Source organism: Schistocerca serialis, chromosome 10, assembly GCF_023864345.2.
Source record: "Schistocerca serialis cubense isolate TAMUIC-IGC-003099 chromosome 10, iqSchSeri2.2, whole genome shotgun sequence".
Taxonomy (NCBI): domain Eukaryota; kingdom Metazoa; phylum Arthropoda; class Insecta; order Orthoptera; family Acrididae; genus Schistocerca; species Schistocerca serialis.
The window spans coordinates 208,957,587-208,982,962 of record NC_064647.1 but is presented as its reverse complement, the minus strand read 5'-3'; the positions used below and the strand labels follow the sequence as shown (position 1 = coordinate 208,982,962).

The window sequence follows — 25,376 nt, the reverse complement described above, 5'->3', positions numbered from 1 at the left end:
ACAGAAGCATGCCTCGTCAGTAAAGACAACGTCATTCCATTCTGCCGTCCACATCAGTCTGTCATCACACCATTGGCGACGGAGACGTCTGTGGTTCTGCGTCAATGGTAGACGAAGCAATGGATGTCTTGCGGACAGACCACTCTGCTGTAAACGGCGTCGAATGGTACGCGCAGACACTGGATGATGCGTTACAGACGCAATGTGCTGTGCTATGGTTCGGGATGTCACTGAGCGATCCGTCACTGCCATGCGCACAATTTGCCTATCAGCACGTGCAGTGGTGCACCGAGGTGAATGCGATCGACCACGTCGGTCCGTCGTACCCTCCTGCATCCAACGGTCACATATCCGCATTACAGTTGTTTGGTTTCGTCCAACACGACTAGCGATTTCTCTGTATGATAATCCACAATCTCGGTAAGCCACTATCCTTCCTCTGTCGAACTCGGATACTTGATCAAAAGATGTTCGCTGTTGTCTACGAGGCATAACTGATCGTCTTGTGAAACAACCACAAGGTAAACACACGTGCCGAACGTACACTCGTCGAAATCGCCAAGCCTTAAATGGCGCTATGAGGTGGCGCCACAGGCGCGCGTGATGTGCGTCTGCGCTGAAATTCTAATCAGTTGCATATCTCATCGCTGCAAACTCATGGTGTAAATTTCACTTGATTCGGATGCTTCCTTCAGGGTGTTGCTTTTACGGTGGCCAGCAGTGTACTTAACAATTAATTCACAGTTAACAATAAAAATAAGAAGTTGCTGCTTTGTCTACATAATATGCCTTTATCTGATTGTAACACTTGGATACGGCAAACTTAAAGTTCTCCAACCTCAGTTTTCACTCTTTAGCACTTACTATTCGTATACCAAACAGTGGAGTGAGCCTCTATTAGAATACGCTTTTTGAGGAGAGATTTAAAAAAATTAGAATCACTAGCAGAGGCCGGCCGCGGTGGTCTAGCGGTTCTAGGCGCGCAGTCCGGAACCGCGCGACTGCTACGGTCGCAGGTTCGAATCCTGCCTCGGGCATGGATGTGTGTGATGTCCTTAGGTTAGTTAGGTTTAAGTAGTTCTAAGTTCTAGGGGACTGATGACCTCAGATGTTAAGTCCCATAGTGCTCAGAGCCAGCCATCACTAGCAGAATACTGGAGAGTTTGTTTGTAGTAAACCCGTCACTGCTTTCCGGGAAAAGGAGTGAACGGGGCATGGACTGGTTTTTCTTCCATTTACCTGTTTATTTGGTATTTTGATTATATGTATCTTGCAACGTATAATGAAAAAGTCTGAGCGAATCTCAGAACGTCTCAGTCTTTGTTTGATGTCTACGTTTCCTTTTGAAATAATAGCAACAGAAAGCCGAAAATCAGTTATTTGAGAAACCGGTTGTTTTGAGCGGTTTAACAGTTAGGTTAAGATGTAAATGAAAAAACCGGTATAATCGAAAACCTGGTGTTTCAGCGATAACCGCCACCTCTACTAAAAATTCAGTTCACAGCACCAAAGTACCGCAGCACACTGCCAAGACAGTTGTAACCAAGTTCCGCAAGGGCGTAACGCAGTGATAAAATGGAGTATTATATGATTGTTTTCCTGTGCCTTTTTAAGGGAACCACGTTGCAGCAATCCATACTGAGATGGTGGAAGTGTGCAACTCCAATGAACCATCACATGACACAGAGGTCAGATGGCACAGACGCTTCAGCAAGGTCAAACAAGACTGAATGAGAACTGGGACTCGCAAGGGATGATGAGGGGCTTGTTCTTCAAAAATGGTTCAGATGGCTCTGAGCACTACGGGACTTAACATCTATGGTCATCAGTCCCCTAGAACTTAGAACTACTTAAACCTAACTAACCTAAGGACATCACACTCATCCATGCCCGAGGCAGCATTCGAACCTACGACCGTAGCAGCAGCGCGGTTCCAGACTGAAGCGCCTAGAACCGCTCGGCCACAGCGGCCGGCATTTGTTCTTGAAGACACGCTAGAGGCGACAGGGCAAAAACTGAAAATCTTTGAGACATCAATTTTCAACAACTTCTACTACACTTATTACAAAGTATGCCGCCCATTGTGATCCACGACTGCTCACACCTGCACAGAAAGGAGGTACCAGCGGAAATGTCCCACCTGTATCAGGGCTATCCAGATGATGTATTTAGCTATCAAATCACCACCAACAAGTGCTAGATGTATCACGGTGATCCCTAGGCAGAAGAGCAAACCAAGCAATGGAAAACTGTTAATCCTCCTCTCCCAAAAAAACCGAAGATCGAGCCTTCATGAGGCAGGGTGGTATTGCTTTTTAGGACTCCCTCATTGTGGTGACAACAGATTTTGCTCGTAATGGGAGAACACTACTGAAATCTCCTGACGAGACTATCTGAGCAGCCGTCTTCGATTGTTTGCAGATGACGCTGTCGTTTATCATCAAAAGATCAAGACAAACTGCGAAACGATTTAGAAAAAATATCTGAATGGTGCGAAAAGTGGCAGCTGACCCTAAATAACGAAAAGTGTGAGGTCATCCACATTGGTGCTAAAAGGAACTCGTTAAACTTCGGTTACACGATAAATCAGTCTAATCTAAAAGCCGTAAATTCAACTAAATACCTAGGTATTACAATCACGAACAACTTAAATTGGAAGGAACACATAGAAAATGTTGTGGAGAAGGCTAACCAAAGGCTGCGTTTTATTGGTAGGACACTTAGAAAATGTAACAGACCTGCTAAGGAGACTGCCTACACTACGCTTGTCCGTCCCCTTTTAGGATACTGCTGCGCGGTGTGGGATCCTTACCAGATAGGACTGACGGAGTACATCGAAAAAGTTCAAAGAAAGGCAGCACGTTTTGTATTATCGCGAAATATGGGAGAGAGTGTCACTGAAATGATACAGGATTTGGGATGGACATCATTAAAAGAAAGGCGTTTTTCGTTGCGACGGAATCTTCTCGCGAAATTCCAATCACCAACTTTCTCCTCCGAAAGCGAAAATATTTTGTTGACACCGACCTACGTAGGGAGGAACGATCACCACGATAAAATAAGGGAAATCACAGCTCGTACGGAAAGATATAGGTGTTCATTCTCCCCGAGCGATATACGAGATTGGAATAATAGAGAATTGCGAAGGTGGTTCGATGAACCCTCTGCCAGGCACTTAAATGTGATTTGCAGACTATGCATGTAGATATAGATGTAGACTTACGGAGTTTAGAGATGAAAATAAATTTCTCAACATGTATATGTCCCATCTGCTACAGTGTCCTTAAGACTGTATGCAGCTGTGCATCATACACAGTAAATGGTTTAGGTAAACGAAACATGAAGATACACTCAACCAAGAGGGTCATCCTGCTTATACCCGTCTATAAATGCATCTATATAGTTACGGTTCTCATTTAAAATATAATTAAAAACTACTTTAAAACAAACACGGGGGTGCATCCTTTCCAGCACACTACTCACAAGCGAACCTCCCATCGCACCCCCCTCAGATTTAGTTATAAGTTGGCACAGTGGATAGGCCTTGAAAAACTGAACACAGATCAATCGAGAAAACAGGAAGAAGTTGTGTGGAACTAAGAAAAAAATAAGCAAAATGTATAAACAGAGTAGTCTATGCGCAAGATAGGCAACATGAAGGATAACATGCGCTCATGAGCGCCGTGGTCCCGTGGTTAGCGTGAGCAGCTGCGGAACGAGAGGTCCTTGGTTCCTTCGGGTTATAATTTTAATTTTTTTTATTTTCAGACAATTATTATCTGTCCGTCCGTCCTATGCGAGGTAACTGCGCCGTAGTATGGGGACGCTACACCTAAACAAACATCGAAACACACTACGGACTACACATGCAAAAATTTGAAAACGTTAAAAACATATGTTTTGACAGAGCACAGGAAATACTGTGCGACTGTGAAACTGTTGCATTCATTTCACGCAATTTATGTGACAAACTCTTATGTTTTCATCACTTTTTTTGGGAGTGATTATCACATCCGGAAAGGTAGAAGAATCTTTTTACCCATTCGCCAAGTGTACGAGTCAGGTGGGTCGACAACATATTTCTGTCATGTGACGCACATGCCGTCACCAGTGTCGTATAGAATATATCAGACGTGTTTTCCTGTGGAGGAATCGGTTGACCTATGACCTTACGATCAAATGTTTTCGGTTCCCATTGGAGAGGCACGTCCTTTCGTCCAATAATCGCACAGTTCTGCGGTGCGGTCGCAAAAGACAGACACTAAATTTATTACAGTGAACGGAGACGTCAATGAACGAGCGGACAGATCACAACTTTGCGAAAATAAAGAAAGTAAACTTTTCACTCGAGGGAAGACTTGAACCAAGGACCTCTCGTTCTGCAGCTGCTCACGCTAACGACGGGACCACGGCGCTCCTGAGCTCACATTATCCTTCATGTTGCATATCTTACACATGGACTACTCAGTTTGTATATTGTGCTTATTTTTTCATAGTTCCAAACAACTTCTTTCTGTTTTCTTGATTGATCTGTGTTCAGTTTTTCAAGGCCTATCCACTGTGCCAACTTATAACTAAATCTGAGGGGGGGGGGGGGGGTTGCGATGGTGGGAAGGTTCCCTTGTGAGTAAAAATCATTCTGGGTTCGTTCAGTAGCCAAGATGGCAATCTGCTCTAACACTGGGCTATTGTTCGAAATTAGTTTTGCTATTATATACGAGGCCTGTTCAGAAAGTAAGCTCCGATTGATGGCCAAATTGAAACCACAGTGAACATCAGAAATGTTTTACTTGTAACAATTAGCTACACCTTTCAGCCACTTCTCTACGTAGTCGCCGTTCTGACTTAGACTTTTGTCATAGCGTTGTACCAACTTTTCAATAGCCTCATCATAGAAGGCAGCCGCCAGTGCTTTCCGCCAATTCTCCACGCTGGCCTACACCTCGTTGTCTGTGTCAAAATGTTGTCTTCAAAGACAGCGGTTCATGTGACCAGAGATGAAACTCAGGGGGAGACAATTGCGGACTGTATTGTGGGTAATCTAACATTTCCATTTGAAAACGATGCAGGAGCATCTTCATTGCCCCTGCAGAATGCGGCTGAGAATTGTCGTGAAGACGAAACAGCACGACAGTTATGTAATGTTAGCTGCATAGCTTCAGGCGAAATTTCTCACCAGGCCCTCGTACTTGGCGGCAGACACTATTTTCTAGACATCTTTACGCACTCACTGCGAGCTCAGAAATGAGAAGAGCGACGTGATGCTAACTGGGGTTATACTAGAGACACTACCCAACACATCTGTGCAAAGCTTTATCGGATTTTCATAGTCGTTTCCATTTCGCGACCGATCGGAGCTTACTTTCTGAACGCCCCTCGTATAACGTTACTAGAGGAAGAACCTGTCGGTTACAGTAAGTTGTATTGTTGCAGTCAGACTGGCAATTGTGGTGGTAATCTTGCTGCTGCCCGTTGCGGCCATTATCCTGGATCTCGTGCTGTTCTTTGGTGCTTTAAGGGTAAGTAAACGTCATATATCTGCACTCGGGTACAGACTGTTAAGTCACCCTCTCTGGCGGCAACCGAATATAGTAAATAATTAGGCTTTTAAGGCACAGAAACCTTTCAATCCAGAAATAATGTTTGAATTTGAATACGTAAGTGTTTAAATTATATTATTAACTTTGTGTACGATGCCAGGGCAGATGAGAGATTCTAAATAGGTAGTGATTGTAGTTAGTTATTTGAACGTTTCGTTGATCATAATTGCCAGATCTCCTTTTGATAAGAAACGAGTCATTTCTATAATTATAGTGCGAGTGCATCCTCTCAGCTGAAAATGTGAAAGGCAGCACTATGAACATTTGCATGATTTCTCAACTTTTTTGTCTTTCATATAGTGACCAACACTTAACTATTTTCAACACCTCTCTCTCATTTCCTCTCTTAAATACACACATACACAACATACATACATTGCTACATATGGAGAAATTCTTCTACGAAGTAGAAACATTTGTCAAGCAGATATGTTTTGAGCTTGTACTTGTTAGTTTTACCATCCATTAAATTTTGTGAGTAACTAGGTAGGTGGTAAAAGGTTTTTATGGCTAGATACTTCACTAAACTACATCTGAGTCACTGACTGTGTAAAGAATCTCTCCTTATAGTGTTATATTCATAACTGTTACTGTTGTTTACAAACTGTGAATCATTGCTGACAACGACCTTCGTAGGGTAATAAATATATTGTGGGGGCGTTGTCAGTATACTGAAGTGTCTGAAATAATGGATTCTAGAGCGGACACCTCACGTCGTTCTTAATCACACTTCTGTGCGACACACACTTTGTCTCAAAGACGAGTTACCCCAGAATATGATGCCGCGACTAAAAATATGGTTCAAATGGCTCTGAGCACTATGGGACTCAACTGCTGTGGTCATAAGTCCCCTAGAACTTAGAACTACTTAAACCTAACTAACCTAAGGACATCACACACATCCATGCCCGAGGCAGGATTCGAACCTGCGACCGTAGCGGTCGTGCGGTTCCAGACTGCAGCGCCTTTAACCGCTCGGCCACTCCGGCCGGCACTAAAAATATCTTCATCTCCAAAATCTGATATTAGTCACAAAGTGAAAGCTGCACAGTTTAGAAATTTAAGAAGATCTACAACGTGTAACTTCCAGTTCATGTTCTTACCAATATAAACACATAATAATTTAGAATATTCTGTTTGGTTTATTGATTTATCCTCGCGCTTTATTTCTAATGGTGCGATGTGACCCTGAGAAGTACTAATTTGCATGTACTGTGAAATTACGTCTGCAGAGAATCTGTTATTAATTTTCAGTAAAGCATTATTCACTCTCTGAAATGGCGTCAGTGGGCTTGATACACTATGTGATCAAAAGTATCCGGACACCCGAAAAAATATAAGTTTTTCATATTAGGTGCATTGTGCTGCCACCTGCTGCCAGGTACTCCATATCAGCGACCTCATTAATCATTAGACATTGTGAGAGAGCAGAATAGGGCGCTCTGGAAAACTCAGACTTCGAACGTGGTCAGGTGATTGGGTGTCACTTGTGTCATACGTCTGTACGCGAGATTTCCACAATCCTAAATATCTCTAGTTGCACTGTTTCCGATGTGATAGTGAAGTTGAAACGTGAAGGGACACGTACAGCACAAACGCGTACAGGCTGACCTCGTCTGTTGACCGATAGAGACCGCAGACAGTTGAAGAGGGTCGTAATGTGTAAGAGGCAGACATCTATCCAGACCATCACACGAATTCCAGAATGCATCAGGATCCACTGCAAGTACTGTGACAGCTAGGCGGGAGGTGAGAAAACTTGGATTTCATGATAGAGCGGCTGCTCATAAGCCACACATCACGCCGGTAAAAGCCAAACGACGCCTTTGTTGGTGTAAGGAGCGTAAACATTGAACGATCGAAAAGTGGAAAAAAGGTGTGTGGAGTGACGAACCACGGCACACAATGTGGCTAGTTGATGGCGAAGTGTGAGTATGGTGAAAGCCCGGTGAATGTCATCTGCCAGCGTGTGTAGTACCAACAGTAAAATTACATTAGACACTACCATCTTACTCGCTACAATTCCGAGCCGTCTAGAGGCAAAGGGTTGCAACTTGCATCAGCGAATCGGGAAAAATCGACCGAATAATATGCATGATATGTAATGCCTCAACTGATATTGAGAACAGAATAAAAAATTCCGCTGCATTACTTTTCAGCACCTGTCCTCGTATTACGCCCAGCTGTTTGTGGGGCCCGACAGCGTCCCAGAAGTGTGTCGTCACGTTCACATCAGGCGAATTTGCTGCCAAGACATCAACCTGATTACATTATCATGCCAGAAGAATGGAATGAATGGTCGCAGATGTGTCTGACCCAAGGAACAGGATTATAGGAAAGTCGAAAGAGCTTAAATAGCAGACATTGGAAGATAAGACACCAATGATCGTGCAAAAGTCTTCTTACAGTATTTCGAGAAACAGTGTTCAGTCACAGTCTAGAGCTATCCTTCATTTAATAAAGAACCCCAGGGCAAAATTAGACCAGTTACAGGTTACAGAGAGGTATTTAAGCAATCAGTTATCAAGCGCGGTGTAGCCGCGCGGTCTCAGGTGCCTTGCCATGGTCTGCATGGCTCTCCCCGTCGAGGTTCGAGTCCTCGCTCGGGCATTTGTGTGTGTGTGTGTGTGTGTGTGTGTGTGTGTGTGTGTGTGTGTGTGTGTGTGTGTGTGTTGTCCTTAGCGTAAGTTAGTTTAAGTTACACTACTGGCCATTAAAACTGCTACACCACGAAGATGATGTGCTACAGACGCGAAATTTAACCGACAGGAAAAAGATGCTATGACATGCAAATGATTAGCTTTTCAGAGCATTCACACAAGGTTGGCGCCGGTGGCGACATCTACAACGTGCTGACATAAGGAAAATTTCCAACCGATTCCTCACACACAAACAGCAGTTGACTGGCGTTGCCTGGTGAAACGTTGTTGTGATGCCTCGTGTAAGGAGGAGAAATGCGTACCATCACGTTTCCGGCTTTGACAAAGGTCGGATTGTAGCCTATCGCTATTGCGGTTTATCGTATCGCGACATAGCTGCTCGCGTTGGTCGAGATCCAATGATTGTTAGCAGAATATGGAACCGGTGGGTTCAGGAGGGTAATACGGAACGCCGTGCTGGATCCGAACGGCCTCGTATCACTAGGTTCTGTTTACAGCATCATGATGCTCGCATTCGTGTTTGGCGACACCGCGGTGAACGCACATTGGAAGCGTGTATTCGTCATCGCCATACTGGCGCATCACCCGGCGTGATGGTATGGGGTACCATTGGTTACACGTCTCGGTCACCTCTTGTTCGCATTGACGGCACTTTGAACAGTGGACGTTACATTTCATATGTGTTATGACCCGTGGCTCTACTCTTCAATCGATCCCTGCGAAACCCTACATTTTAGCTGGATAATGCACGACCGCATGTTGCAGGTCCTGTACGGGCCTTTCTGCATACAGAAAATGTGCGACTGCTGCCCTGGCCAACACATTCTCCAGATCTCTCACAAACTGAAAACGCCTGGTCTTGGTGGCCGAGCAACTGGCTCGTCACAATACGCCAGTCACTACTCTTGATGAACTGTGGTATCCCATTTCCACCTGGCGCCTCAGTTGGACCAGCGTTCGTGCTGGACGTGCAGACCGCGTGAGACGACGCTTCATCCAGTCCCAAACATGCTCAATGGGGGACAGATCCGGAGATCTTGCTGGCCAGGGTAGTTGACTTACACCTTCTAGAGCACGTTGGGTGGCACGGGATACATGCGGACGTGCATTGTCCTGTTGGAACAGCAAGTTCCCTTGCCGGTCTAGGAATGGTAGAACGATGGGTTCGATGACGGTTTGGATGTACCGTGCACTATTCAGTGTCCCCTCGACGATCACCAGTGGTGTACGGCCAGTGTAGGAGATCGCTCCCCACACCATGATGCCGGGTGTTGGCCCTGTGTGCCTCGGTCGTATGCAGTCCTGATTGTGGCGCTCACCTGCACGGCGCCAAACGCGCATACGACCATCATTGGCACCAAGGCAGAAGCGACTCTCATCGCTGAAGACGACACGTCTCCATTCGTCCCTCCATTCACGCCTGTCGCGACACCACTGGAGGCGGGCTGCACGATGTTGGGGCGTGAGCGGAAGACGGCCTAACGGTGTGCGGGACCGTAGCCCAGCTTCATGGAGACGGTTGCGAATGGTCCTCGCCGATACCCCAGGAGCAACAGTGTCCCTAATTTGCTGGGAAGTGGCGGTGCGGTCCCCTACGGCACTGCGTAGGATCCTACGGTCTTGGCGTGCATCCGCGCGTCGCTGCTGTCCGGTCCCAGGTCGACGGGCACGTGCACCTTCCGCCGACCACTGGCGACAACATCGATGTACTGTGGAGACCTCACGCCCCACGTGTTGAGCAATTCGGCGGTACGTCCACCCGGCCTCCCGCATGCCCACTATACGCTCTCGCTCAAAGTCCGTCAACTGCACATACGGTTCACGTCCACGCTGTCGCGGCATGCTACCAGTGTTAAAGACTGCGATGGAGCTCCGTATGCCACGGCAAACTGGCTGACACTGACGGCGGCGGTGCACAAATGCTGCGCAGCTAGCGCCATTCGACGGCCAACACCGCGGTTCCTGGTGTGTCCGCTGTGCCGTGCGTGTGATCATTGCTTGTACAGCCCTCTCGCAGTGTCCGGAGCAAGTATGGTGGGTCTGACACACCGGTGTCAATGTGTTCTTTTTTCCATTTCCAGGAGTGTATTAGTGACTAAGATCAAGGCTGACTAGTATTGTTACAACACAGTATTAAAACGATGTTTGCTGCAAATACATGAAAAAACGTATTATTACAAATTTGCATATTAATTATTCCTTAAGCTCATTAGAAGTAACTGCTATGACTGATTACACTTTAATGCAGGTAACTTTGATAGTGTTCTGATATTTGAATAAGAAAGACATTTAAGTAAAGCACTTTATATGATTTGATCCATTATAAATGGTACTGAAAGCCTGCAACTCTGAAAACAATAGGTTTGTTTATAAATAACTCATCTGCTACCAGTCACGATTTTCTTTATTTTATTTTTCGCACGACGCGTTTCGGGAGATGATTCCCCTTTTCAAGTGCGTTTTTTGTGTTTTTTATGTCATTCCTATGTGATGTTGTCGTTGTGTGAGATCCTGCTTCATTTTGTTGACTTTACTGCAATATATAAGACTCTGCACAAATGGACCATAAGGAAACTGTAAGTACAAAGTCTTCTAATTTTCGCCACTAACTTCACAAAAAGATCGACAACCAACTAAAAACCGCGTGTTTTCTTTTATATTGCAGCAAAGTCAACAAAAAGAATCAGGATCTCACACATCGACAACATCATATAGGAATGACATAACAAACACAAAAAACGCACTTGAAAAAGGGAATCATTTCCCGAAACGCGACGTGCGAAAAATAAAATAAAGAAAATCGTGACTGGTAGCAGATGAGTTATTCATAAATAAACCTAAAGCACTTTAGATCTTTTCTTGGCAATTACACTTTAGTGAAGCTTTAACAATCCTTCTGTGAAAAATACATGGAGTAGTTAAGAAACAAAACTCACTAAATGCTAAAAAAAAACTACTGCTCCACAAAAGTTATTTAACGTTCAAAGAAATCAGCTACTTTCCAGTTCAATAAAATAGGAAACCGGGAAATATCGCAGCACTTGGAACAGGAGCAGTCTAGGTAAGTTACTAAGGATAAAATGTGGGCGCACAAGACAAAATTTGCCATCGGCCTTCCCGCAGTGGTACAACGGGTTCCGCCAGATCACCGAAGTTAAGCGCTGTCGTGCTGGGCTAGCACTTGGGTGGGTGACCATCTGGTCTGCCGAGCGCTGTTGGCAGGTGGGGTGCACTCAGCCCTTGTGAGGCAAACTGAAGAATTACTTGATGGAGAAGTAGCGGCTCCGATCTCGGAAACTGACATACGGCCGGGAGAGCGGTGTGCTGACCACATGCCCCTCCATATCCGCATCCAGTGACGCCTGTGGGCTGAGGATGACACGGCGGCCGGTCGGTGCCGTTGGGCCTTCATGGCCTGTTCGGGAGGAGTTTAGTTTACACAAAATTTATCGAACACAAAACTAATTATTGCATAATCAACCACACAATGATCCATTCAGTTACACAGTACTCAACTGAATCTTTGAGACGAAGTTGATGGCCGTGGCGATTTCCTGCTCAAAAAAGACAGCAGATGTTGTTGTATAACAGGCTCTGAAAATTCTGTTCTTAGCGTGCTTTTCATAGTAGACAGGTAACCTATGTATCCCAAGAGTAATGACGCAAATTTCTTCCACATCCGAGGCTATATTAAATAATCTTGCTTCCCTACTTGCCTCTTTCAGCATACAAGATGCGAACACTTTGCCTGCAAGCCACAAACTAACTCTTGGCACAGGGGAACCTTGCAATTCGACTTGCAAATCCATCTTTTCTATTCCCGACATGCGGTTGTCCTTACAGAGGGACTTCCCTCTATGTTTTACATGATTAGAATCCTAAGTTCCCTACGCAAGAACCAGTACTGCGAGTAATTTTTTAGCATTTCTATGCTTTTAGAGAGCACTACTCTTAAATTTACATCCATATTCATTATTGTGACATAAATAACGAATAAAATATTTATACAGATGTTACATCAAAGAGCTTGGTGATGCAAAAGTCGCGTTAAGTAAAAGCAAACAAAGATGTTGTAGAAGCTAAGTTTAGGTAATACCAATGTTGGTGTTGTAACCTACATTAAATTTAAAAAAATGCCAAATTGATAGTAGCTGTGTGTAACTCATGAATCAGAACCACACAAGCGCCGGAGCCTTTGTCAAGTGTCGAGATCTTGATGCTGTTGTCTTCTGTTGCAGCTGTGAAGGTGTACTTCTGGATAGTGGTACGCAGCTACGAGTCTGGAAGTTCTGGTCCATCCAGCAGCTGCTTTGTGCGACACCAAAAATCCCTTACCAGAAACACTTCATTCGCTTCCACCCTATGCTAGTGATCCCTAGACCAGACCACCCCCAACCACAGTTTCAGGTTTCGGAAGTTTTGCTACTTCCAGTCTATCGCAGTTTCACATCAGACATACACAGTATAGCTAGAAGAAATTAACGTTGCGGATGGCAGACGTCAAGCATGTATCCGTCTCGTGCTCATGCCGCTGATAGCTGGTGTGAGCTCCGGAAACGAAACAAACCGTGGACTTGCACATTATAGTGGAGAAGTCAGCAGTGTTGATAGCAGTTGGAACGGCACCTGTAGTGAATGCCCATACCTACAATCTGTCTGTGAAGTTCCCACTAGGTCAAAACAATATATTGTACTTACATACACTACCGGCCATTAAAATTGCTACACCAAGAAGAAATGCAGATGATAAACGGGTATTCATTGGACAAATATATTATACTAAAACTGACATGTGATTACATTTTCACGCCATTTGGATGCATAGATCCTGAGAAATCAGTACCCAGAACAACCACCTCTGGCCGTAATAGGGGCCTTGATACGCCTGGGCATTGAGTCAGACAGAGCTTGGATGGCGTGTACAGGAACAGCTGCCCGTGCAGCTTCAACACCATACCTCAGTTCATCAAGAATAGTGACTGGCGTATTGTGACGAGCCAGTTGCTCGGCCACCATTGACCAGACGTTTCCAATTGGTGAGAGATCTGGAGAATGTGCTGGCCAGGCAGCAGTCGAACATTTTCTGTATCCAGAAACCTGCAACATGCGGTCGTGCATTATCCTGCTGAAATGTAGGGCTTCGCAGGGATTGAATGAAGGGTAGAGCCACGGGTCGTAACACATCCGAAATGTAACGTCGACTGTTCAAAGTGCCGTCAATGCGAACTAGAGGTGACCGAGACGTGTAACCAATGGCACCCCATACCATCACGCTGGGTGATACGCCAGTGTGGCGATGACGAATACACGCTTCCAATGTGCGTTCACCGCGATATCGCGAAACACGGATGCGACCATAAAAATGCTGTAAACAGAACATGGATTCATCCGAAAAAATGGCGTTTTGACATTCGTGCACACAGGTTCGTCGTTGTCTACACCATCGCAGGCGCTCCTGTCTGTGATGCAGCATCAAGGGTAACCGCAGGCATGGTCTCCGAGCTGATAGTCCATGCTGTTGCAAACGTCGTCGAACTGTTCGTGCAGATGGTTGTTGTCTTGCAAACGTCCCCATTGTTGACACAGGGATCGAGACGTGGCTGCACGGTCCGTTACAGCCAACGGATAAGATGCCTGTCATCTCGACTGCTAGTGATACGAGGCCGTTTGGATCCAGTACGGCGTTCCGTATTACCCTCCTGAACCCACCGATTCCATATTCTGCTAGCAGTCATTGGATCTCGACCAACGCGAGCAGCTATGTCGCGATACAACAAACAGCAATCGCGATAGGCTACAATCCAACCTTTATCAACGTCGGAAACGTGATGGTACGCATTTCTCCTCCTTACTCGAGGCATTACAACAACGTTTCACCAGGTAACGCCGGTCAACTGCTGTTTGTGTGTGAGAAATCTGTTGGTAACTTTCCTCATGTCAGCACGTTGTAGGTGTCGCCACCGGCGCCAACCTTGAGTGAATGCTCTGAAAAGCTAATCATCTGCATATCACAGCATCTTCTTCCTGTCGGTTAAATTTTAGCGTCTGTAGCACGTCATCTTCGTGGTGTAGCAATTTTAATGGCCAGTAGTGTATAATGAAATCTCGTGTGGCTACGGCCTCCAGTCGCCTGTTGCGAGTCTTTTTAGCTTAGTTGTCACCACTTTGCCAACTTGCGTGTCAATGAGGATGATATGATGATGAAGACAACACCCATTCCCCAGGTGGGCAAAAATCTCCTACTCAGCCGGGAATCGAATATGAGCCACTTGTATGGCACCCTGTCATGCTGGCTACTCAGTCATGGAGCTGGACACTTACATATGAAAACTATTTACCCAACTAATACGTATGTGCACCGTCGTGAAAACATGTGTGTCTCCATGTCCTCCTTCACACCTTGTGGAGCATGTCAGGAGTTATGCTTTGAAAGGCTCCTCGACAATTTGTCCCAATTCTCAGTTACTCTTGTACGGACACTGACTTGATCAGTATGCAGAATGAGTCGTCTGGCGTGGCAAGGACCGGAATTCGTGGTGGTCGTCTCCATGTGGCTGCAGATGCTGGTGTACCACGCCTCGAAGCTGTTCATCAAGGGACTTACGCACCAGAATCGCAAAGTTTGCTGATGCTCTGTCTAGCTGTAAACCACTCTTAATACTTGACTACCCTGTCTTCGAACTAAGGTACTCACCAACCTTCGCAAAGAAAAAATTAAAACAGCTATTTATTTATCCAGCTGTGCAAATTAAAGAGAGATACTGGGAGGGGGGCGGGGGTTCTTTAACACGAGTAGAAATCAGACAACACAGTGAGTTCATCGCGCCGGAGCACGTACTGCGATTTGGTGAGAGCTGGCCCACGCTCAGTTACTTACAGAAATGTCAAACACAAAGTTATTTTATTCGAAACATAGTCACAGATTCCAGAGCCTAGCGTTCTCCAAGAACAGTGTCGAAAACTACCTAAAAACTACATTAGTATTGGCCAGTGTATGTCCCTTTCATGATAGCGCTATGCATAAAATATCGCAATAGAAAGTCACAATCTGCAATGCCGCTCATGGCATTTTACAGGTTCTCGTTAGTATCTTGACTGAAGCGAAATCATTGGGTTTCATGTATTTGCAAAGTACTGTGTAGAGAGAATATTCTGATGCGATAGTTATCATAGCCCCACAATGAGGCGTCTGGAGAGGCTATAAAAATGTCGTCTTGAAAAACGGTGACATCGACTGGGAGATTATTAGACAGGACGGGGGGAACACTGTAGTAGAATTCAAATTTATAAATATTTCAGGAAGTCTGCAGAAGATTCCTAATGCTACTCTGTGATTCAGGTGAATCCTTATCAATCCTCACCTCCTCAAAAGCTGTCCTCATTACTGACATTCGACTCTGATGACAGCTTTGGAAAAGATGTTTCAACCTGGAAGACACGATGTGCAGTGCTTTTGCTTACTTTGGTGGTCTAAGATAGTGCGTCCTAAATACTGTGGTACATCATTACTGTGAACATTAAATTTCAAACATATGTTACTGGAACAAATCTAGAGTTCAATCTCTCTCCAGAATCTTTCCCTGCTTCATGGTAAGCGACTATGATTACATGTAACAGGTTTTTTAGCTACTAAATTGAATACTAAATAAATCTGTCAAGTAATACTGAAAACTTATGCAAGTTTTGTTCCGCAAGTGGCCGTGTTGCGACTACGTTGCTCCAGTAACCCAAAAACCAAGTAACAAAACAAACTATTATTGTAATTAATACTGCCAACCAACAGTACAGCTCACACCATTCAAAACGCCAACAGTCTCGGAGACGCAGTGGCTTAGGGTTTCCAGCGGATTCCAGCGGCACAAGAATTATCACTGTTCTCTTACAATTTTTAATGGATCATGGAACCAAGAGTGTTCGAAAGACAGTTCGATTTACAATTAACAGAGAACTCATTGCACCTCTCGAGTGTCTCTGTGCAGATACAGTAATTTGCAGCGTTTGCATAGCGGCGCCCAAGACAGGGCAATACTGCAACATGTTATCCAGATTTGCGCAGATTAGAGGTAAGGACCAAATATTTTTATTTTTTTTATTTATTCAATCAGGGCCAACTTATGTCATTCAGAGACAGTGATCAGTTTCGCAAAACCAATTACAGTAGGTCTTTTGTCAAAGTTCATTATTCAGGCAGTTTGTACTGTTCAAAATTCTTACAGCCAGATGTTAACTTTTACAGTATAAAAGACTTACCTCTTTGTTACGACGATGAATTATTATTACAGTGCACCTTTACTTTCACATTACGACAAAAAAAAAACCGGTTCAAACGGCTCTGACAAGGGAACCTTCCAATCGCATCCCCCTCAGATTTAGTTATAAGTTGGCACAGTGGATAGGCCTTGAAAAACTGAACACAGATCAATCGAGAAAACAGGAAGAAGTTGTGTGGAACTATGAAAAAAATAAGCAAAATATACACACTGAGTAGTCCATGCGCAAGATAGACAACATCAAGGATAGTTTGAGCTCAGCAGCGCCGTGGTCCCGTGGTTACCGTGAGCAGCTGCGGAATGGGAGGTCCTTGGTTCAAGTCTTCGCTCGAGTGAAAAGTTTACTTTTTTATTTTCGCAAAGTTATGATCTGTCCGTTCGTTCATTGACGTCTCTGTTCACTGTAATAGGTTTAGTGTCTGTTTTGCGACCGCACTGCAAAACCATGCGATTAGTAGACGAAAGGACGTGCCTCTCCAATAGGAACCGAAAACATTTGATCGCAAGGTCATAGGTCAACCGATTCCTCCACAGGAAAACACGTCTGATATATTCTTTACGACACTGGTGACGGCATGTGCGTCACATGAGAGGAATATGTTGTCGACCCACCTAACTTGTACACTTGGCGAAAGGGTAAAAAGATTCTTCTACCTTGCCCGATTTAGGTTTTCTTGTGGATGTGATAATCACTCCCAAAAAAAGTGATGAAAACATAAGAGTTTGTCACATAAACTGGAAATAAAAAATGAAACTTTTCATTCGAGGGAAGACTTGAACCAAGGACCTCTCGCTCCGCAGCTGCTCACTCTAACCACGGGACCACGGCGCTCCTGAGCTCAGACGATCCTATCCACTGTGCCAACTTATAACTAAATCTGATGGGGGTGCGATGGGGAGGTTCCCCTGTGAGCACTATCGTCTGTCGCCTAGAACTTAGAACGAATTAAACCGATCTAAACTAAGGACATCACACACATCCATGCCGGACACAGGATTCGAACCTGCGACCGTAGCAGCAACGCGGTCCCGGACTGAAGGGCCCAGGGCCGCTCGGCCGCAGCGGCCGGCTCTGAAGCAGTCGTCTGTTGACATGCTCAATTGGAGAGTGGTGATCGAGCATGCCAAGGCAATATGTCGATACTTTCTAGAGCATATTAGATACAAAAGCGGTCTGTGGACAAGCGTTATTCTGTTGGAAGACACCACCTTGGAATGCTGTTCAAGAACAGCAAAACACAACAAATCGGATTACCAGATCGAAGTACAAATCTGCAGTCAGGGCCAATGGTATAACCCTTCTGGTGTCATATAAAATCCCTTCTGAGGCCATAATTCCTGGTCTAGGTCCAGTGTCTCTCGCACGCAGCCAGGTTGCTTGCAGGCCTTAGACTGGCTCATCATAAACAAAACAAGGTCATCACTTGTCAGTGGCAAGAACCAGCTTTCAGCAGAAAACACAGCAGACCTCCACCCTGCTGTCCAATGATTTCTCGCACAGCACCATTGAAGTCGCAAATGGTGGCGGTTTAGGGTCAGTGGAATGCATGTTACAGGGCATCGGGCTCGGAGCTGTTCTTGAAGTAACCGACTTGAGGCAGTTCGTTGTGTCATAAAATACAGGGTGTTACAAACAGGTACGGCCAAACTTTCAGGAAACATTCCTCACACACAAATAAAGATGTTATGTGGACATGCGCCCGGAAACGCTTAATTTCCATTTTAGAGCTCATTTTAGTTTCGTCAGTATGTACTGACTGTACTTCCTCGATTCACCGCCAGTTGGCCCAATTGAAGGAAGGTAATGTTCACTTCGGTGCTTGTGTTGACATGCGACCCATTGCTCTACAGAACTAGCATCAAGCACATCAGTACGTAGCATCAACAGGTTAGTGTTCATCACGAACGTGGTTTTGCAGCCAGTGCAATGTTTACAAATGCGGAGTTGGCAGATGCCCATTTGATGTATGGATTAGCACGGGGCAATAGCCGTGGCGCGGTACGTTTGTATCGAGACAGATTTCCAGAACGAAGGTGTCCAGACAGGAAGACGTTCGAAGCAATTGATCGGCGTCTTAGGGAGCACGGAACATTACAGCCTATGACTAGCGCCTGGGGAAGACCTAGAACGACGAGGAGACCTGCAATGGACGAGGCAATTCTTCGTGCAGTTGACGATAACCCGAATGTCAGCGTCAGAGAAGTTGCTGCTGTACAAGGTAACGTTGACCACGTCACTGTATGGAGAGTTCTACGGGAGAACCAGTTGTTTCCGTACCATGTACAGCGTGTGCAGGCACTATCAGCAGCTGATTGGCCTCCACGGGTACACTTCTGCAAATGGTTCATCCAACAATGTGTCAATCCTCATTTCAGTGCAAATGTTCTCTTTACGGATGAGGCTTCATTCCGACGTGATCAAATTGTAAATTTTCACAATCAACATGTGTGGGCTGACGAGAATCCTCACGCAATTGCGCAATCACGTCATCAACACAGATTTTCTGTGAACGTTTGGGCAGGCATTGTTGGTGATGTCTTGATTGGGCCCCATGTTCTTCCATCAACGCTCAATGGAGCACGTTATCATGATTTCATACGGGATACTCTACCTGTGCTGATAGAACATGTTCCTTTACAAGTACGACACAACATGTGGTTCATGCACGATGGAGCTCCTGCACATTTCAGTCGAAGTGTTCGTACGCTTCTCAACAACAGATTCGGTGACCGATGGATTGGTAGAGGCGGACCAATTCCACGGCCTCCATGCTCTCCTGACCTCAACCCTCTTGACTTTCATTTATGGGGGAATTTGAAAGCTCTTGTCTATGCAACCCCGGTACCTAATGTAGAGACTCTTCGTGCTCGTATTGTGGACGGCTGTGATGCAATACGCCATTCTCCAGGGCTCCATCAGCGCATCAGGGATTCCATGCGACGGAGGGTGGATGCATGTATCCACACTAACGGAGGACATTTTGAACATTTCCTGTAACAAAGTGTTTGAGGTCACGCTGGTACGTTCTGTTACTGTGTGTTTGCATTCCATGATTAATGCGATTTGAAGAGAAGTAATAAAATGAGCTCTAACATGGAAAGTAAGCGTTTCCGGACGCATGTCAACATAACGTATTTTCTTTCTTTGTGTGTGAGGAATGTTTTCTGAAACTTTGGCCGTACCTTTTTCTAACACCCTGCGTATAATAGGCCAGAGTACCACGTGTAACACAATGGTCGTCCCTCTCCATAGTGCCACGTGACTGGGGGCCTTCTTGTGACCGTATATTCTCGAGATCATCATTGCCAGCATTCGTGTATAGTGGCTAAGTTCCTGCCAAGGCTTTCTGCGATATCAAAGAAGTAACATTCGGCTTCTCGTAGCCCTCTTACACACCCTCGTCCAGACTCAGTGAGGTGTTGATAATGTCGTCTTTGTCGCCGTAACGGCATTCTTGAGCAAGATCAATTCCTCGCGTCCAGTCTCAAAGGTAACTAACGCCCACGACCGTTACAGCACGTATTTGAAGCAAATAGACGTCTTACGTGTAAACACGCCCACCAATTTTCGTTTATGTCGCACAACTCCTTGGTGTTGCGATTTTTTTCTGTCAGTGTATTCCGCAACTGTCACTTCCGTATTTGTTGTGTACATAGTTCCGCGTAGTCAGCGCGTACACATTTTTCCCACTACAGCGCGCCCTGCTAAGCACAACAGCGCATTCGCAGCGCTCGTCCGTCTCCGCACTACGAGATGGCGCTGCCTTAGAGACGGACAAAATTCTGCTTCCGCCGATCCGCGTATTAATATGTAACGCAGCCAATGAGATTGCTGCTAACGTAGAACCTTTTCTCCTCGCGGATCACACTCGCACAGTGATACCTGAACGCGCGAGGTATTATAACGAGTGTACAGACCTCCGATTAGTCAGTCTGCATTTGTCTGCACCAGTCTGTACCCGTCTACATTTGGCTGTGCCAGTCTATAGGCAAGTTTCAGTCTGCGCCTAATAAGATTACCATATTCCTGTACATAGCCATGAAGATAAATGAATAGACACTTTGTCAAGTATCAGAGATATGTGAGAATAAGATTAACATACCAAGACCAAAGGAACTTCAGATTGTCAATTATAAACAGCATCCAGAATCAAGTTACGTAATGTCTATGCTTTTTATTATTTTAATAAATGTGTGTGAAAATTAATCAAGTTCTGTTTAAAGTTGGTCACCGTCAATCTGCTACTCTAAGCGTGCAAGTGGCATTTCTATCGTCTGACCTAACGGCAGAAGATAAACACGCCACAATAAGACCACGAGAGATATTGCTGACATTCGCCTACATCGTTAGAGCGACAAGTCAAATAATCTGATGGTGTGTGTACCGAAGGTCTTATAGTACGCACTCCACAGTATTTTTCTGTCTTTATCGTGTTGGCTTCCTCTGTTCTTTACACATGTATGACATGAAGAAATCCACAGCATCAGCAATAGTAAAATAAGTATTGTCGGGAACAAGCCCTATAAAAAAGTTTCTTTTCTCCCGCGCTATGATCAGTTGAGGTACACCCACGCTATAATATACAAGACTGAAAATCAGTGGGTGTTCATCAACTTATCAGAGCACAATAGAAAAGAAACTCTTGCGCATGATTATAGCTCTATGGCACATTTTGACAGTTTGTAGAATCGCGTGGAGTAATGTTGTAATTGCCAGTCGGCATCGCTTGCTGTAATAGTCGACCTATGTACCGTCCGAGGGCAGCACTAGACAGAAAGATGGGAGACGCAGATTGCGCGCCTATGCGCGGACTGTACTGTATATTATCCCCAAATGCCGATCTGTAGCAAGATGACGCTTACCACAAGTGGTTTGAAACGTGCAAATAATGCGCGGAAAAGGAAAATTAACTTCGGTATTTGGCAGGATATTAAGAGGTAAGGACTCCGTGGTCTCGCTTCCCGCGCCTGGGTTCCCGGGTTCGATTCCCGGCGGGGTCAAGGATTTTCTCTGCCTCGTGATGACTGGGTGTTGTGTGATGTCCTTAGGTTAGTTAGGTTTCAGTAGTTCTAAGTTCTAGGGAACTGATGACCATAGCTGTTAAGTTCCATAATGCTCAGAGCCATTTTTGAACTCTGTGGTGCTGGATTGGAAAAGGAAAGGTAGTTCTTGCGAAACAGCCTCCAATGCAGGTGAGTGGACTAACGCTGTATCGGTTTTGTACAAAGGTGTACGTCTATTGAGTAGCATATGTGTCTCGAACAGCGGCGTATGTGACCTGGAGAGTACATGGCTCTAACGACGTATGTTATGTGCATCTTCTGGAAACATTACAGTAAAAATATGTAACATGAATAAAATTAACTACAGTTCTGTCGTTGATCATCGACGAAAAAATATAATACGTACTCTGAGCGCTGCTATATTATTAAAAGAGAACCTGAAGTATGACAATTCAGTTGAATATTAGGTAGTAATACGGACTGCACGATTCAGGATCATGTACGCAATGCAGAAGTGTGTTTAAAAAAGGATGAAAGGACGTAAACCTGGAAATTGAGTTAAAGCTGTACGAGGAATATCATGCCTTGACGCACAATGGGCAGTCTGTTTACTTGATAAACTCCATGGAAATTGGCGTGCTAGCCAGGACAAAGGAAATTAGGACAGAGGATACTTCACGGAAACGAACTACTTTCAAATTCGGAGTCCAGTAAAAAGAAGTGCATCGAAAAACATTGCTTGACAAATTCTGCATCGCCCAGCATCGAATACAGACTCGTCAACGTAAATTCGAAAGTGGGATGACCACTCCTAGAGGCGGCCGAGGAAAACATTTCAGTAGGCCACATGACATATCAAATGACGACAGGGCTCTGACTCTGGAACACATTTCGAGTTTACCGAAGCAGATGAGCCATTACAGCAGGAATAAATCTTCCAAAGAACGTCTGTAACCCGACCTCAACCTCTGCAGAGTGTATCGAGTGTTTATGATCGCAGCTTCAGACGAAATAGAAATGTACGACACAGAAAATGCAGAAGCAGAGCAAGCGCACAAAGTGCTAAAAAGGGTATAGAAATGGCTAAAACGGACAACAAATTACTTGTTATATGTGTTGATCTGCAACGGGTTTTACTTTGTCCTACATTGATGCATTCCACGGTATTGTACCAGAGACAGTTGTCGTCGTATAATTTCACGGTTCTTGACGTTGGTACTGAAAACAACACAGTAAATTTCTGGGATGAATCCATCGCAAAGAAAGGTTCAGCCAAAAAAGTTTGCTGTCTTCTGAAATCTGTGACGCTCGAAGAAGTTATGGAATGCAAACTGACTGTATTGTCTGATACCGTCAGGCAGAACAAAACTGGAGAGTTTTAGCGCTTTATTTCTGTCTCGTCAGGTGAAAGTACTTTACAGAAATCCCATCAAAAGCTTTTATATTCGAGGCATAGTTTCCTACCTTGTGACAGGAGCTTCGCAATGATCGAGAAAAGAAAGAAAATGTAAAAAGTTATGGTTCCTTTGCAGTGGAAAAATGTCATTGCTCAGGCCTTTGTCGAGCCTTCGAAACTGACCATTCAGGAGATGGAAGGCTTCATGGACATAGGATACGTTGAGTTGGTTTTCACACCGCCACCTGCTATGAAAATTACTGGTGTTCTCTGGTTGAAGCTATATAGGGACGATCCTCGAGGCCAAACCGTGTGTCGTAATTACAGCGTGCTTCATCCATGGGAACGACATTATATTGTGAAATATGGTTGTGAACACGAAATAAAAAAAAATTGTTTTGCCTTCTGGTTTTCGGTTGCTCTACAATGGGACACTCAAACTTCATAAAGAGAAGAAAAGCGATCTATTGAACATGAATAAATATATGGAGGCAAAATACAATCTTTTTACGAAAACCTGCAGTGTGACAACTGAGTTTAATGTACCAGATTTGTGTCTCAACTTTACAGGAAACTCATGTTCTATTACCTGTTTAAGACCAAAGTAATCACTTTGCAATCAATATTAATTTGTATCTCGTTATAATTTTCTTACTTACAACTTTTGGATTCTAGGCAACCTTATCACTATAGCGGAGTACAGAGTGATCTGGAATAATGCTGTTTACAACATTTTTCAACTTTAATACTTACTTATTTTTTTAAAAGACTATGTGCACTCCGGCTTCAGGCCACAAGTGGCCCATCGGGACCATCCGACCGCCGTGTCATCTTCAGCTGAGGATGCGAATAGGAGGGGCATGTGGTCAGCACACTGCTCTCCCGGTCGTTATAATGGTTTTCTTTGACCGGAGCCGCTACTATTCGGTCGAGCAGCTCTCAATTGGCATCACGAGGCTGAGTGCGCCTCGAAAAATGGCAACAGCGCATGGCGGCCCGGCTGGTCACCCATCCAAGTGCCGGCCACGCCCGACAGCGCTTAACTTCGGTGTTCTGACGGGAACCGGTGTATCCACTGCGGCAAGGCCGTTGCTTAAAAAGACAATGCTTGGCGCAATTTTGAAACAGTAAAGCCAAGTATTTTCAACAGTCTCTATGCACAAATTATACATATCCCCTCTCACATTATCATTTTGCAATAATTCTCCGGAATTTTTCTGTCGATTTCCTAAAAACTGCATTATTCGTTAACACGCTTCTATTAGTAGAAGCTTTCCGAATACATTTTCGATACTTCAAAAAAATATAGTGCGAAAAATCGAAATATCGCTTCTTTCATTCTGTTCATTTCGTAATCTACACTCCTGGAAATTGAAATAAGAACACCGTGAATTCATTGTCCCAGGAAGGGGAAACTTTATTGACACATTCCTGGGGTCAGATACATCACATGATCACACTGACAGAACCACGGGCACATAGACACAGGCAACAGAGCATGCACAATGTCGGCACTAGTACAGTGTATATCCACCTTTCGCAGCAATGCAGGCTGCTATTCTCCCATGGAGACGATCGTAGAGATGCTGGATGTAGTCCTGTGGAACGGCTTGCCATGCCATTTCCACCTGGCGCCTCAGTTGGACCAGCGTTCGTGCTGGACGTGCAGACCGCGTGAGACGACGCTTCATCCAGTCCCAAACATGCTCAATGGGGGACAGATCCGGAGATCTTGCTGGCCAGGGTAGTTGACTTACACCTTCTAGAGCACGTTGGGTGGCATGGGATACATGCGGACGTGCATTGTCCTGTTGGAACAGCAAGTTCCCTTGCCGGTCTAGGAATGGTAGAACGATGGGTTCGATGACGGTTTGGATGTACCGTGCACTATTCAGTGTCCCCTCGACGATCACCAGTGGTGTACGGCCAGTGTAGGAGATCGCTCCCCACACCATGATGCCGGGTGTTGGCCCTGTGTGCCTCGGTCGTATGCAGTCCTGATTGTGGCGCTCACCTGCACGGCGCCAAACACGCATACGACCATCATTGGCACCAAGGCACAAGCGACTCTCATCGCTGAAGACGACACGTCTCCATTCGTCCCTCCATTTACGCCTGTCGCGACACCACTGGAGGCGGGCTGCACGATGTTGGGGCGTGAGCGGAAGACGGCCTAACGGTGTGCGGGAACGTAGCCCAGCTTCATGGAGACGGTTGCGAATGGTCCTCGCCGATACCCCAGGAGCAACAGTGTCTCTAATTTGCTGGGAAGTGGCGGTGCGGTCCCCTACGGCACTGCGTAGGATCCTACGGTCTTGGCGTGCATCCGTGCGTCGCTGCGGTCCGGTCCCAGGTCGACGGGCACGTGCAACTTCCACCGACCACTGGCGACAACATCGATGTACTGTGGAGACCTCACGCCCCACGTGTTGAGCAATTCGGCGGT

General features: G+C 45.3%; 1 pseudogene; it reads right to left on the bottom strand.

Annotated features, from left to right (window-relative positions):
* Window positions 1-23,906: 23,906 nt before the first annotated feature.
* Window positions 23,907-24,024, bottom strand: LOC126425619 (5S ribosomal RNA; annotated as a pseudogene).
* Between the last annotated feature and the right edge of the window lie 1,352 nt (window positions 24,025-25,376).